Here is a 15494-nt window from a genome sequence, read left to right as displayed (position 1 = left end):
TCTGCAATAAAAGAAAAATGTAATGCTTTTAGCAGTAACAGTTTGTTCAAGTTAAAAGGAAAGGTGGCTGTGGGCAATGGAATGAGACCTCGCCTCAAAATAAAATAAAATAAAATAAAATAATTTGAAATGAATAATAGTGACACAAGTTATCAAATATCAAAACCTTAGGGATACAGCAAAAGCAGTTCTAACAGGAAAGTTTTTAGTGCTAAATGCCTACATCAAAAAGTCTGAAAGGTCACAAATTGACAACCTAACATCATACCTCCAGGAAATAGAGATACAAGAATAAACCAAACCTGAAGCTAACAGAAGAGAAGAAATAACAAAGATCAGATCAGAACTAAATGAAATTGAAAGAAAAATACAAAAGATCAATGAAACAAAAAAGTAATTCCTTGAAAACACAAACAAACTCAATATTTCATTAGCTAGATTAACCAAGAAAATAAGAGAGAAGGTCTGGTACAGTGGCTCACTCCTGTAATCCCAGCCCTTTGGGAGGCTGAGGCAGGTGGATCAAAAAGTCAGGAGTTCGAGACCAGCCTGGCCAACATGATGAAACCCCATCTCTTACTAAAAATACAAAAATTAGCCAGGCACAGTGGTGGGTACCTGTAATCCTAGCTACTCAGGAGGCTAAGTCAGGAGACTCACTTGAAACTGGGAGGCAGATGTTGCAGTGAACTGAGATCACGCCACTGCACTCTAGCCTGGGCGACAGAGCAAAATTCCATCTCAAAAAAATAAAAAATAAATAAATAAATATCGGAAAATAAAAGAGAAGATTCAAATAAGCTCAATTAGAAATGAAAATGGAGACATTACAACCAACACCACAGAAATACAAAAGATCATTTGAGACTACTATGAACAACTCTATAAAGATAGAGGAAATAGATAAATTCCTGGAAATTTACAACCCTCCTAGCTTGAATGAGAAAGAAATAGAAATCCTGAACAGACCAGTAACAAGCAGTGAGATTGCCAAGAAAAAAAAAGCCTAGGCCAGAAAGATTCACAGCCAAATTCTAGCAGACATTTAAAGAAGAATTGGTACCAATCCTACTGAACCAATTCCAAAAGATTGTGAAAGAAGAAATCTTCCCCAACTCATTCTATGAAGCCAGTATCACTCTGATACCAAAGCCAGGACAGGACATATAAAAAAAAAAGAAAAAGAAATTTTATCCTATTTAAAAAAAAAAAGAAATCTATAGACAAATATCCCTGATGAACATAGATGCAAAAATCCTCAGCAACATATAGCAAACTAAATCTAATAGCACATGAAAAAGATAATTCTCCATGACCAAGTGGGTTTCAGCCCAGGGATGCAGGAATGGTTCAACATACACAAGCCACAGTGGCTCACGCCTGTAATCCCGGCACTTTGGGAGGCTGAGGCAGGTGGATCACCTGGAGGTCGGGAGTTCAAGACCAGCCTGACCAACATGGAGAAACCCCATCTCTACTAAAAATACAAAAGTTAGCTGGGCATAGTGGCACATGCCTATAATCCCAGTACTCGGGAGGCTGAAGCAGGAAAATAATTTGAACCCAGGAGGTGGAGGCTGTGGTGAGCCGAGATCACACCATTACACTCCAGCCTGGGCAACAAGAGCAAAACTCTGTCTCAAAAACAACAACAACAAAAAACAATTATATCAATAGATGCAGAGAAAGCATTTTATAAAATCCAACATCCCTTTTTGATAAAAAAAAAAAAACCTCAATAAACTAGGCATAGAAGGAACATACCTCAAAATAATAAAAGCCATATATGATAAACCCACAGCCAACACAGAATGGAGAAGAGTTGAAAGCATCTCCCCTGAGAGCTGGAACAAGACAAGAATGCCCACTTTCACTTCTTCTACTCAACATAGTACTGGAAGTGCTAACCAGATCCATCAGGCAAGAGAAAGAAAGAAAAGGCATCCAAATTGGAAAAGAAAAAGTCAGACTATCTCTGTTTGCTATTGATATGATTGTATACCTAGAAAACTCCAAAAGACTCCTAGCTTGATAAATGAATTCGGTGAAGTCTCAGACTACAAAATAAATGTACACAAATCAGTAGCATTGCTATACGGCAACAATGATCAAGCTGAGAACAAATCAAGAACTCAAGAAAAGGAATTTTCTTCTGTTACCTTTGGGTTTGGTTTATTCTTGTATCTATAGTTCCTTGAGAGCTAGAGATGCGTTTTAGAAAAGAATTCAATGCCTAAACAACCATTTAATAGGGTGTCTTTTCCCTATTGAGTTATTTTCTAGAAGAACTCAATCCCTTTTACAGTAACTGAAAAAATAAAATAACTAGGAATATATTTAACCAAGGAAGTGAGAGATGTCAGCAACAGAACTACAAAACACTGCTGAAATAAATCATAGATAACACAAACAAATGGAAATACATCTCATGCTCACAGATTAGAAGAATCAAGATAATGAAAATGATGTGGTGAAAAGGGAATGCTTATACACTGCTGGTGGGAATGTAAATTAGTATAACCTCTGTGGAAAACAGTATGGAGAATTCTCAAAGAACTAAAAGTAGATGTACCGTTCAATCCAACAATTCCTCTACTGAGTATCTACCTAAAGGAAAATAAGTCATTATATCAAAAAGACACCTGCATGCTTATGTCTATCACAACACAATTCACAATTGCAAAGATATGGAACCAAACTAAGTGCCAATCAACCAACCAATGAATGGATAAAGAAAAGGTGGTATATATACGCCATGGAATACAACTCAGTCATAAAAAACAATGAAATACTGTCTTTTGCAGAAACTTGGATGGGGCTGGCGGCCATTATTCTAAGTGAAGTAACTCAGGAATGGAAAACCAAAATACGGTATGTTCCCACTTAAAAGTGGGGCTAAGCTATCGGTACACAAAGGCATACAGAGTGGTATAATGGACACTGGAGACTCTGAAGAGGGAGGGTGGGAGAGGATTAAGAGATAAAAAACTACATATTGGGTACAATGCATACTACTTGGGTGACTAGTGCACTAAAATCTTAGACATCTCCACTATACTATTCACCTATGTAACCAAAAGCCACTTGTATCCTAAAAACGATTGAAATTTTTTAAATGTATTTTTTAAAAAGTTATTTAATGAAACCAAATTCATTTCAATAAATGATAGATCTAAAGTTTTTGGTAACATTCAAACATCATAGCTTAAGGCAAAAAAATTAAATTAAATTAAATTTTAAAAGAACAAAAGTTTTGGTAACAAAAAAAAAGCACTGAAGGTAAGGGCCAACAGCTTGAGGAAAAAAACAATAGCTTTGGTATGTTTCTTGGAAAGTAAGTAGAGTGAACATGAGAGCTAACTTTTATTGAATCCTAGGCATGCGTTAGCTAGTATAAGCCTCATAGCTGTCCTATGGGTAAGGTATGTTTTATCTCCTTTTTACCTGTATGAAAACTGAGGCTCCAGGAGGATAATTTGTATAGTTTTACAGTTAGACAGTGATAGGATTTAACTCCAGGTCTGTAAGACTATAGAGGGCAAAGACCGCAATGCCCGGTACAGTAGTCCCCCCTTGTCCTTGGGGGATACACACCAAGACCCCCCTGAAGCCCAGATAGTACTGAACTTCAAATACATATACACACACTGCTTTTTCCTATACATGCATACCTATGATAATAAGGTTTAATTGATAAATTAGGAACAGTTATCAGATAAACAACAATAACTGATAATAAAATACAATTATCACAATGTCATATAACAGAATGTGGTCCTCTCTCTCTTCGTCTCTCTCTTTCTCTTAACATCCTATTGTTCTGTATCATGGGTAACTAGTAACTAATTGAAACCATGGAAATCAAAACTATGGCTAAGAGGAGACTACTGTATCAATTTTGCCATTTATCAAGATGAGATGATCTCACTGAAACATTCCATCCTCTTTGTCTTAAATCTTACTTTGTATATGTTAAAATTACCACCTCTGCTTTTTTTTCCATATTTGATTGATAGTCATTTTTACCCCTTCTCCATGTATGCAAGAGTTGTGGGGCTTATGAAATGCAGAGAACGTGTAGGTACCGCTGCCACTGCCATTGACATGTTCATTGCCTCAGTAAGTGTAAGAGGACTTCCTTGCCTTTGCACTTTCCAGTCTGCCAGTAACAGTTATCTAGCCAATCAGATTTCAGAGCATTTGCTACCAAGTAAAAACCTGTTACTCTTCCAGGAGTGATATTCAGACTGCTTAAACGTTGATTAAAAGTCTGAGAACAAAGCTCCCTTAAATAAGGATGACTTAGGCTTGAAGAATGTTCAGAAAAGAGATTCTGGTCTACTTAGCACAGAGCTGCTGTCAGGACAGCTGAGGAGTAGGATTGGGAGGCAGGAGGATTAAAAATCAGACATCTAGACAGGCACAGTGGCTCACACCTGTAATCCCAACATTTTGGGAGACTAAGGTGGAAGAATTGCTTGAGACAGGAGTTTGAGACCAGCCTGGGCAACATAGTAAGACCCCATCTCTACAAAAAAATTATAAAATTAGCCAGGCATGGTCAATGGCCCTGTGATCCTAGTTACTCAGGAGGCTGAGGTAGGAAGATCACTTTAGCCTAGGAGTTCAAGGCTGCAGGGAGCTATGATCACACTACTGCACTCCAGCCTGGGCAACAGAGACCCTGTCACATTAAAAAAAAATCGCTTGAACCCAGGAGGTGGAGGTTGCAGTGAGTTGAGATTGCGCCACTGCACTGCAGCCTGGGCAACAGAGGGAGACATCGTCTCAAAAAAAAGAATCAAACTTCTCTCTGTTGGATGAGGATGCTGATCAGACTAAGGAAGGGTTGCCCGCCTCCTCCTGATAGGGTATGAGAAGAGTTTCATTGATGCCTCCGTCAGTCTCCTCAGGCTGCTGTGACAAATTGCCACAAACTGGGTGGCTTAAAATGACAGGAACTGATTAGCTCACAGTCCTGGAGGCCACAAGTCTGAAATCAAGATGTCTGGAGGGCCATGATCTCTCTGAAGCCCACAGGGGAGAATCTTTCTGTGCAGATTCCAGGTTCTGGTGTTGCCTGCAAGCCACAGCAGTCCTTGCTTTATGGCAGGATAACGCAAATCTCTGTCTCCACATGGTTATCTAACCTTTGTATTTGTGTAAACAAACTTCCCCTTTCTTTCTTTTTTTTTTTTTTTTCTTTGTGAGATGGAGTTTCACTCATGTTGCCCAGGCTGGAGTGCAGTGGCGCAATTCCGGCTTACTGCCACCCCCGCCTCTCGGGTTCAAGCAATTCTCCTGCCTCAGCCTCCCGTGTAGCTGGGATTACAGGTGCTCCCCACCATGCCTGGCTAATCTTTGTATTCTTAGTAGGGACGGGGTTTCACCATGTTGGCCAGGCTTGTCTCGAACTCCTGACCTCAGATGATCCGCCTGCTTTGGCCTCCCAGAGTGCTGGGATTACAGGCGTGACCCACCGCACCAGCCACAAACTTCCCTCTTCTCATTCCACAGACACTAGTCATAATGGATTTAGGGCCCTCACTAGTCCGGCATAACCTCATTTAAACTTGAATACATCTGCAAATAGCCTATTTCAAAATAAGGTCACATTCACAGGTACCAGGTAAACATAAATTTTACGGGAACAGCCTTTAACCCAGTGCTGTGTCCAAACTTTAACTCTTGTCACTGAATGAAGGGCCATCCTGAAAAAGCCATTCAGTGGAACTGGAAGGCATCTTTGATATCCATGGACAGGACTTTCTTATTCATATTTTTCTTTTTTTTTTTTTCAGTTTTTTTGTTTGTTTATTTATTTATTTATTTATTTTTAGGTGGACAGGAAGTAGAATTTATTGGTGAGTATTAAGAGGGGCAGCACAGTGGAAGCCCTCATGAGTGCAGGGCCTGCCACTTGTCCAGAGCGCCACGATTGGGAACGTACTTGACCCATCTGGGATAAGCCGCTTCTCAGCCACCATGTCTTCAAATTCATTGGCATCGAACTTGGTGAAGCCCCACTTCTTTGAGATGTGGATCTTCTGGCGGCTGGGGAGCTTGAACTTGGCCCTGCACAGGGCCTCCATCACATGCTCCTTGTTCTGCAGCTTGGTGCGGATGGACATAACTTGGTCAATGTGAACCCTGGCCACAGTGCCCTGGGGCTTTCCAATGGCACCTCGCATGCCTGTTTGGAGCCTACACTGGGGTAGTGCAAGGTCAGAAACATGAACATCCATCTGAAAGGACTGCCTCCAAGGTTCCTTAGAGCAACCCATACAACAAACAGGCTGCATCACTACCAGGGAAGCTGCTGTTTGCAGCCATTGCACACTGGGCCCCCATGAGGAAAGGAACTCAGTTGGCTTAATTGGCTGCAGGTATTTGTTTATTTTTTAAGGTGGTTTTCACTGTGTTGCCCAAGCTTGTCTCTAACACCGGGGCTCAAGCAATCCTGCCACCTCAGCCTCCCAAAGTGCTAAGATTACAGGCGTGAGACACTGCACTGGGACCTCATGTTTTCTTTCTGTAAAGGAGAGTTTTCTTTCTGTAAAGGAGAGTCTAACTACAACAGGCCGGGTGCGGTGGCTCATGCCTGTAATCCCAGCACTTTGGGAGGCCGAGGTGGGTGGATCACCTGAGGTCAGGAGTTCGAGACCAGCCTGGCCAATACGGTGAAACCCCATCTCCACTAAAAATACAAAAATTAGTCAGGCGTAGTGGCGGGCACCTATAGTCCCAGCTACTTGGGAGGCTGAGGCAGGAGAATTGCTTGAACCTGGGAGGAAGAGGTTGCAGTGAACTGAGATCATGCCACTGCACTCCAGCCTGGGTGACAAGAGCAAAACCACCTAAAAAAAAAAAAAAAAAAGCTACAAGAATGCTGCTAAAACACACCCTCTCCATCTTTTAGTGGTATTACTCTACTCTGATGGTGAAAGCATATCATGTGAGACAAATTTCATTCTTAAACATTAGGTTAGTGTTTTCTGTCAACAGATTATGAGAACTTTTATTGTTTTAATTGTTATTTTTTCCTAGATCCCATGTGGAAAAATATTGGATGTCTTCAAATTTATAACAAACACAATAACACAATATGCTGCAAAACAAAAACAAAGTTGATTAACCCACTATCAAGCTGAAGCTTGTTTCACAGAGCTGGGATATTTTAATTTTCAATCAAAAAAGAGATTTTGAAGTGAACTGTGGGATGATTTTATAAAAGAGAGGCTGGCCAGGCCCAGTGGCTCACGTCTGTAATTCCAATACTTTGAGAGGCCAAGGTGGGCAGATCACTTGAGGCCAGTAGTTCAAGACCAGCCTGGCCAACATGACAAAACCCCGTCTCTGCTAAAAATACAAAAATTAGCCGAGTGCGGTGGCAGGCACCTGTAATTCCAGCTACTGGGGAGGCTGAGGCAGGAGAGAATCGCTTCAACCTGGAGGCAGAGGTTGCAGTGAGCCAAGATCACGCCATTGCACTCTAGCCTGGGGGACAAGAGTGGAACTCTGTCTCAAAAGAAAAGAAAACGAAAAAGAAACCTGCAATAAAAGAAAAATGTGATGGTTTTAACAGTTTGTCCAAGTCAAAAGGAAAGGTGGGTGTGCCCAGCATCAACGAATTAGTCATGAGGAGAACTGAGCTGCAAATCTTGCAAGTCAGGTTCGCTGCATATGTGATGGGAATAGTAAGCAGACTTATGACTATATTTAAATGCTTATGCCCTTCATCATAAGTTTATGAGCAATGTGGAAGTCAAATTTGAATCTGGAGGTAAAATTTCTCTTACAACACTCTAATCTAGATCAGGGAAATTTACTGAAGATTTACCAAGCAGTTTGCTCATGGTCTAAGGAGAGCTCAGGATCACCTCCTTCAGGAAGTCTTCTCTTACCTCCCCTCAACTAGGTTGGGTGCCTTTCATCTGTCCTGCTGTTAAAACCCTGTGCTGGCCTGGTGCGGTGGCTCACGCCTGTAATCCCAGCACTTTGGGAGGCCAAGGCGTGCAGATAACAAAGTCAGGAGTTCGAGACCACCCTGGCCAACATGGTGAAACCCCATGTCTACTAAAAATATAAAAATTAGCCAGGCACGGTGGCAGGCGCCTATAATCCTAGCTACTTGGGAGGCTGAGGCAGGAGAATCATCTGAACCTGACAGGCAGAGGTTGCAGTGAGCCGAGATTGCACCATTGCACTTCAGCCTGGGCAACAAGAGCAAAACTCCATCTCAAACAACCCCTGTGCCAACCTCTTTACAGTTGTGCCTGACCTGAGTATAGAATCCGAAGTTAAAAACGAATTTTCGGCTGAGCACAGTGGCTCACACCTGCAATCCCAACACTTTGGGAGGCTGAAGCAGGCAGATCCCTTGAGCCCAGGACTTCAAGACTAGCCTGGGCAACATGACAAAACTCTATCTCTACCAAAAAAAAAAATTAACAGGGCATCCACTGGGCGCGGTGGCTCACGCCTGTAATCCCAGCACTTTGGGAGCCTGAGGCGGGCGGATCACGAGGTCAGGAGATCGAGACCATCCTGGCTAACACAGTGAAACCCAGTCTCTACTAAAAATGCAAAAAATTAGCCGGGCATGGTGGCGGGCGCCTGTAATCCCAGCTGCTCGGGAGGCTGAGACAGGAGAATGGTGTGAACCTGGGAGGAGGAGCTTGCAGTGAGCCGAGATCGTGCCACTGCACTCCAGCCCAGATGACAGAGCAAGATGCCATCTCAATAATAATAATAATAATAATAATAATAATAATAATAATAAACCAAGCATGGTGGCGCGGGCCTGTAGTCCCAGCTACTTGAGAGGCTGAGGGAGGAGAATCACTTGAGCCTTGGAGGTTGAGGCTATAGTGAGCCATGATTGCACCACTGCACTCTAGCCTGCATGACAGAGTGAGACCCTGTCTCAAAAAAAAAAAAAAAAAAAATTAAAACTTAAAATAAATGAATTTTTATCAGAACCCTGAAGGCATTACTCCAGTATTTTCTAACATTCGTTGGCTCAGATGTGTTGTAAATCTGTTTAACCTCACTTTAAGTGTCCTATTTTCCCCATAGAAATGTTTAGGATTTATTTATTTATTCATCATTATTATTATTATTATTTTTAGACAGAGTCTGGCTCTGTTGCCAGGCTGGAGTGTAGTGGTGTGATCTTGGCTCACAGCAACCTCCACCTCCTGGGTTCAAGTGATTCTCCTGCCTCAGCCTCCTGAGTACCTGGTACTACAGGTGTGTGCCACCATGCCCAGCTAATTTTTTTGTATTTTTAGTAGAGACGGGGTTTCACCATATTGGCCAGGATGGTCTCGATGGCCTGACCTCGTGATCTGCCCACCTTGGCCTCCCAAAGTGCTGGGATTACAGGCATAAGCCACCGTGCCCGGCCAGGATCTATTTTTTGTTTGTTTTGAGACAGGATCTCACTTTGCTGCCCAAGCTGGAGTGCCATTGAGGTCAGAGGCAGGACTCAACTCCAGACCGGATGGAAGACTGGCTGAAACAGGGAAGAAGTACCAAAAGCATTCCTCCATAAGACATGCCCACCAGCACAATGGCAGTTTACCATTGCCATGGCAACACCCAGACGTTACCATTGCTTTTCTGAAAATTTCTAAATAACCTGTCCCTTAATTTACATGTGATTAAAACTAGGTATAAATATGACTGCAAAACTGCCCCTGAGCTGCTACTTTGGGCACACTATCTATGGGGTAGCCCTATTCTGCAGGGAGCAGTACCTCTGCTGCTGCTGTACACTGCCACTTCAGTAAAAGTTACTAACACCACCAGCTTGCCCTTGAATTCTTTCCTGGGCAAACACAAGAACTATCCCAGGCTAAGCCCCAGTTTGGGGCTCATCTGCTTTGCATCACCATTGCCTGATGGTAGTTCATTACAGCCTTGTCCTCCCGGGCTCAAGCAATTCTCCCACCTCAGCCTCCCCAGTAGCTGGGACTACAGGCACATACCACCATGCCTGGCCAATTTTTATTTTTAATTTTTTGTAGAGATGGTGTTTCACTATGTTGCCCAGACTGAGGATCTATTCTTTAATCTTGGAGACTTAATGTTTCACAGCATGTGTCTGGGTGGTGGTATTCTTAATTCATTTGCTCTGTTATTTTCTCTGCTATTTACTTTCTTTCTCTCCATTATCATTACTTTACCACTCAATTTTGCAACTCTTTTGAGGACTCTTGTTTTTATTTTTTGAAATGTATTTTTATGGCCAGGCACAGTGGCACAGTAAATCCCAACACTTTGGGAGGCCAAAGCGGGCAGATCACGAGGTCAGGAGATCGAGACCAGCCTGGCCAACACAGTGAAACCCCATCTCTACTAAAAATACAAAAAATTAGCTGGGCGTGGTGGCAGGCACCTGTAATTCCAGCTACTCAGGAGGCTGAGGCAGAAGAATGGCTTGAACCCAGGAGGCAGAGATTGCAGTGAGCGGAGATTGTGCCATTGTACTCCGGCCTGGGCAACAATGCAAGACTCTGTCTCAAAAAAAAAAAAGTACTTTTATTATATTTTGTTTATAGACACAGGGTCTCACTATGTTGCCCAGACTGGTCTCTAACTCTTGGGCTCAAGCAGTCTTCCCACTTTCACCTTCCAAAGTGCTGGGATTATAGGCATGAACCACCACGCCCGGCCTTGAGGACTCTCATTAGTCAAAGGTTGGCCCTCTTTGATTCTTGAGGCCTCTTGTTAATTCCATCTTTCACTTTCCTCTGAGGACCCAATGTTTGCATTGGGAACCTTAGCATTTTTTGACTTACAACACCACTCCTGTTTTCAGCTTGATACTAAATGTCTAATGGCTTTGCTTTGGCAACACTTTTACCGTAGGGGAAATGGAGTGGATAAGAGAAAATCAACTGTTTTATATGCAATTCTTTTTTTAATTTAATTTTTTTTTTTTAGATAGGGTCCCACTTTGTCACCCAGGCTGGAGTGCAGTGGCATTATCACAGCTGACTGCAACCTCAAACTCCCAGGCTCAAGCAATCCTCCCACCTCAGCCTCCCAAGTAGCTGGAACTACAGATGCAAGCCACCATATCTAGCTAATTTTTTTTTTTTTCAGATGGAGTCTTGCTCTGTCACCCAGGCTGCAGTGCAGTGGCAGGATCTTGGCTCACTCAAGTGATTCTTCTGCCTCAGCCTCCGGAGTAGCTGGGACTACAGACACACACCACCACACCTGGCTAATTTGCTAAATTTTTTTGTATTTTTAGTAGAGACAGAGTTTTACCATGTTGGCCAGGCTGGTCTTGAACTCCTGACCTCATGATCCACCACTTTGGCCTCCCAAAGTGCTGGGATTACAGACATGAGCCACCATGCCCGGCCCATGCCTGGCTAATTTTTTAATTTTTTGTAGAGATGAGGTCTCACTATGTTTCCGAGGCAGCTCTCAAATTCCTGGACTCAAGTAATCCTCCCGCCTTAGCCTCCGATATTGCTGAGATAATAGGCATGAGCCACCACACCTGGCCTACATGCAATTCTTCAACTGATGTCCCAGCTCTGAAGTCTATTGCTGCACTCCCTCCTGTGCCAACTCTGGTAGCCCCAGAACTTCTCAGAGGTCTGTGACAAACCACCTGCATCTCTCCAACCTTGTAGACAAGACCTATAGCTGCCTATACTCTATTACAAACCTATCAGCAGTGTTATAGACATAATTTGTCTTTATTTTTTATTTACTTTTTAAATTTTAACTTATCACCAGTCAGAATAGTAATTTTTAAAATCTCATTCTCTAGTGTTCTCACTTTTAGATTACCCCTCTTTGTACTTCTAAATCTACTTCAGTGATATCTTGAGAAACACAGGAAATGTTTGTTCCATCCACTTTTTGTATTTTGGGTTTTGTTTTGTTTTGTTTTTGAGACAGAGACTCACTCTGTCGTCCAGGCTGGAGTGCAGTGGAGTGATGTCGGCTCACTGCAACCTCTGCCTCCCGGGTTCAAGTGATTCTCCTGCCTCAGCCTCCAAAGTAGCTGGGATTACAGGGGCCCACCATCACACCTTGCCAATTTTTGTATTTTCAGTAGAGATGGGGTTTCGCCGTGTTGGCCAGGCTGGTCTCAAACTCCTGGCCTCAAATTATCCACCGGCCTCGTCCTCCCAAAGTGCTGGGATTATAGGCGTGAGCCACCGTGCCCGGCTGATCCACCTATTTTTAACCAGAAGCAAGAATCACAGTATAAAGACAAAGACAATGTCTAATTCATTCACCAAGAAATACATAGTGCCTAGCAGTCTATAGTACTCCACAGACATTCATAATTTGTGAAATAAAAGAGTGCTTCAGCTGTTCAGAGTATTTTCCTCCTCTGTTTTTTTTTTTGTTTTTTTTTTGTTTTTTTTTTTTTTGAGACGGAGTCTAGCTCTGTCGCCCCAGCTGGAGTGCAGTGGCCGGATCTCAGCTCACTGCAAGCTCCGCCTCCCGGGTTCACGCCATTCTCCTGCCTCAGCCTCCGGAGTAGCTGGGACTACAGGCGCCCGCCACCTCGCCCGGCTAGTTTTTTGTATTTTAGTAGAGACGGGGTTTCACCGTGTTAGCCAGGATGGTCTCGATCTCCTGACCTCGTGATCCGCCCGTCTCGGCCTCCCAAAGTGCTGGGATTACAGGCTTGAGGCACCGCGCCCGGCCTTCCTCCTCTGTTTGATTTACCTTCTACAATGGCCAAGAGAATGTGGTGATAGAATTAGGATATAGCACTAGTTTTGATGATGCAAATATATCCAGAAAAATTAAACAAAAATGATTGTATGTACCGGGGAAAAAAAAGAACACTTCGGGTAGCCTAATTCCAAGAGCCAGTTAAACTGAAATGGAAACTAGGAGCCATGATCAGTTAGTCTAGAGAAAGAATTGCAATGTGCCTGTTACATATTCTCAGGAATAGTTTAGTTTAAAATCTTCTCAGTGACTTTATTTATTTCACTATAAGTAGAACTCAGCATATATACCTATATACTTTTATAAAAATTAATTTGATTAATTAAAGTTGTTTTTTAAAACAAAACTCACGTAGTAGACTAACTCCTCTCAAACTCTTTGGACTTTGCATTTCTTTACCCTTTTAAAAACTGAAGAATAAAAGCAGAGCACAGAGGCTCATACCCATAATCCCAGCAGTTTAGGAGGCTGAGGGAGGAGGATTGTTTGAGCTCAGGAGTTTGAGACCCGCCTGAGCAACACAGTGAGATCCTGTCTCTACGAAAAGAAACAATGATAATAAATAAAAATAAAATATCAAAGACTTGAGGAACGTAAGAACTCTTGCTTATGTGGGTTATAGTTATCAATATTTCGTGTATGAGGAAAAATAATTTTTTTTTTTTTTTGAGACTGTCACCCAGTCTGGAGTGCAGTGATGCAAACATGGCTCACTGCAGCCTGGACTGCCCAGGCTCAAGTAATCCTCCTGCGTAGCTGGGACCACAGGCGCCAGCCACCATGCCCAGCCAATTTGTTTGATTTTTTTGTAGAGACAAAGTCTCACTTTGTTGCCTAGGCTGGTTGATAATTTTTTTGTTAATTATTAGTTATTCAGGCCGGGCGCGGTGGCTCAAGCCTATAATCCCAGCACTTTGGGAGGCCGAGGCGGGCGGATCACGAGGGCAGGAGATCGAGACCATCCTGGCTAACACGGTGAAACCCCGTCTCTATTAAAAAAATACAAAAAACTAGCTGGGCGAGGTGGTGGGCGCCTGTAGTCCCAGCTACTCGGGAGGCTGAGGCAGGAGAATGGCGTAAACCCGGGAGGCGGAGTTTGCAGTGAGCTGAGATCTGGCCACTGCACTCCAGCCTGGGTGACAGAGCGAGACTCCTTCTCAAAAAAAAAAAAAAAAAAAAAAAAAAAAAAAAAAAAATTATTAGTTATTCAGAAATAGCAAGGCCACGCACGGTAACTCATGCCTATAATCTCAGCACTTTGGGAGGCTGAGGTGGGAGGATCGCTTGTGGCCCGCTGTCCCAGGCTGCAGTGAACTATGATCACGCCACTGCAGTCCAGCCTGAGTGACAGAGTAAAACCTCATCTCCTACAAAATGATAATAATATTCTAGCACGTTTGTATGAAAATAATTGTGCTTTCCAAAACAAAAATAAAAATAGTGAGAAGCGTGTCACTGTTTTACATCTCTGTATCTAAATTTATAGACTACAGGTAGATTTCTCTATCTGCTTCTGCAGTCATTCTATTGCAACATGTTTTGGTTAAGTACATATTTTTTAAAATCTCACTCAGTGTGGGTACTTATGCCTGTATTCCCAGCACTTTGGAAGGCCAAGGCAGGAAGATTGCTTGAGCTCAGGAGTTCAAGATCAGTTTGGGCAACATAGTGAGATCCCCGTATCTGCCAAAAAAAAAAAAAAATCTGGCGGCCAGGCGCTGTGGCTCACATCTATAATCCCAGCACTTCGGGAGACCCAGGTCAAGAGATCGAGACTATCCTGGCCAACGTGGTGAAACCCCGTCTCTACTAAAAATACAAAAATTAGCTGGGTGTGGTGGCGCATGCCTGTAATCCCAGCTACTTGGGAGGCTGAGGCAAGAGAATCACTTGAACTCAGGAGGTGGAGATTGCAGTGAGCCAAGATCACCCCACTGCACTCCAGCCTGGTGACAGAGAGAGACTCCATCTAAAAAAAAAAAAAAACCAAAAAACTATAGTTAGAAAAGGCAAGGGCATTTTAATAGCCTTTTCAGATAATTATGTGGATACTATTATATGATACTAGATAAAAACTCAACAAGTGCTATGTTTACCAAAAGTTAGTTAGGAATCTGAAACTATAGTAATGAAGTTTTAACATTCAGTTACCTTAAAATCCATTGGTCTATCCTGCACTTTGAATGAATCTTTTTCTTAATTTATAGCATCAGACATCAGACATTTGTCATTGGAAAACATTGTGTTTCACTGAGTCATGCAGATCTTCCAAATCTTGGCAAATTCTATTATTTAAAAAATCAGGCCGGGTGCAGTGGTTCATGCCTGTAATCCCAGTACTTTGGGAGGCTGAGGCGGGCAGATCACCTGAGGTCAGGAGTTTGAGAACAGCCTGGCCAACATGGAGAAATTCTGTATCTGCTAAAAGTACAAAAATTAGCTGGGCATGGTGGCAGGCGCCTGTAATCCCAGCTACTCAAGAGGCTAAGGCAGGAGAATCGCTTGAACCGGGGAGGCAGAGGTTGCAGTGAGCCGAGATCATGCCACTGTACTCCAGCCTGGGCAACAAGAGCAAGACTCGGTCCCCCTACCCACCGCGGCCCCCCCCCCCGCCAAAATAAACAAATCAGTCCCAGCTACTTGGGAGGCTGAAGCAGGAGGATCACTTGAGCCCAGGAAGGCTGAGGCTGCAGTGAGCCGTGATTGTGGCATTGCACTCCAGCCTGGGCAACAGATCAAGACCTTGACTCAAAAAAAAAAAAAAAAAAAAAAAAAAA

General features: G+C 42.9%; 1 pseudogene; it reads right to left on the bottom strand.

Annotated features, from left to right (window-relative positions):
- Nucleotides 1-5898: 5898 nt before the first annotated feature.
- LOC108540525 (60S ribosomal protein L10-like) lies at nt 5899-6302 on the bottom strand (annotated as a pseudogene).
- Between the last annotated feature and the right edge of the window lie 9192 nt (nt 6303-15494).

The sequence above is a fragment of the Rhinopithecus bieti genome, unplaced genomic scaffold (assembly GCF_001698545.2).
Source record: "Rhinopithecus bieti isolate Rb0 unplaced genomic scaffold, ASM169854v2 scaffold_18548, whole genome shotgun sequence".
Classification (NCBI taxonomy): Eukaryota; Metazoa; Chordata; class Mammalia; order Primates; family Cercopithecidae; genus Rhinopithecus; species Rhinopithecus bieti.
The sequence above is the reverse complement of the archived record's forward strand: the minus strand, read 5'-3'. Positions and strand labels throughout refer to the sequence as shown.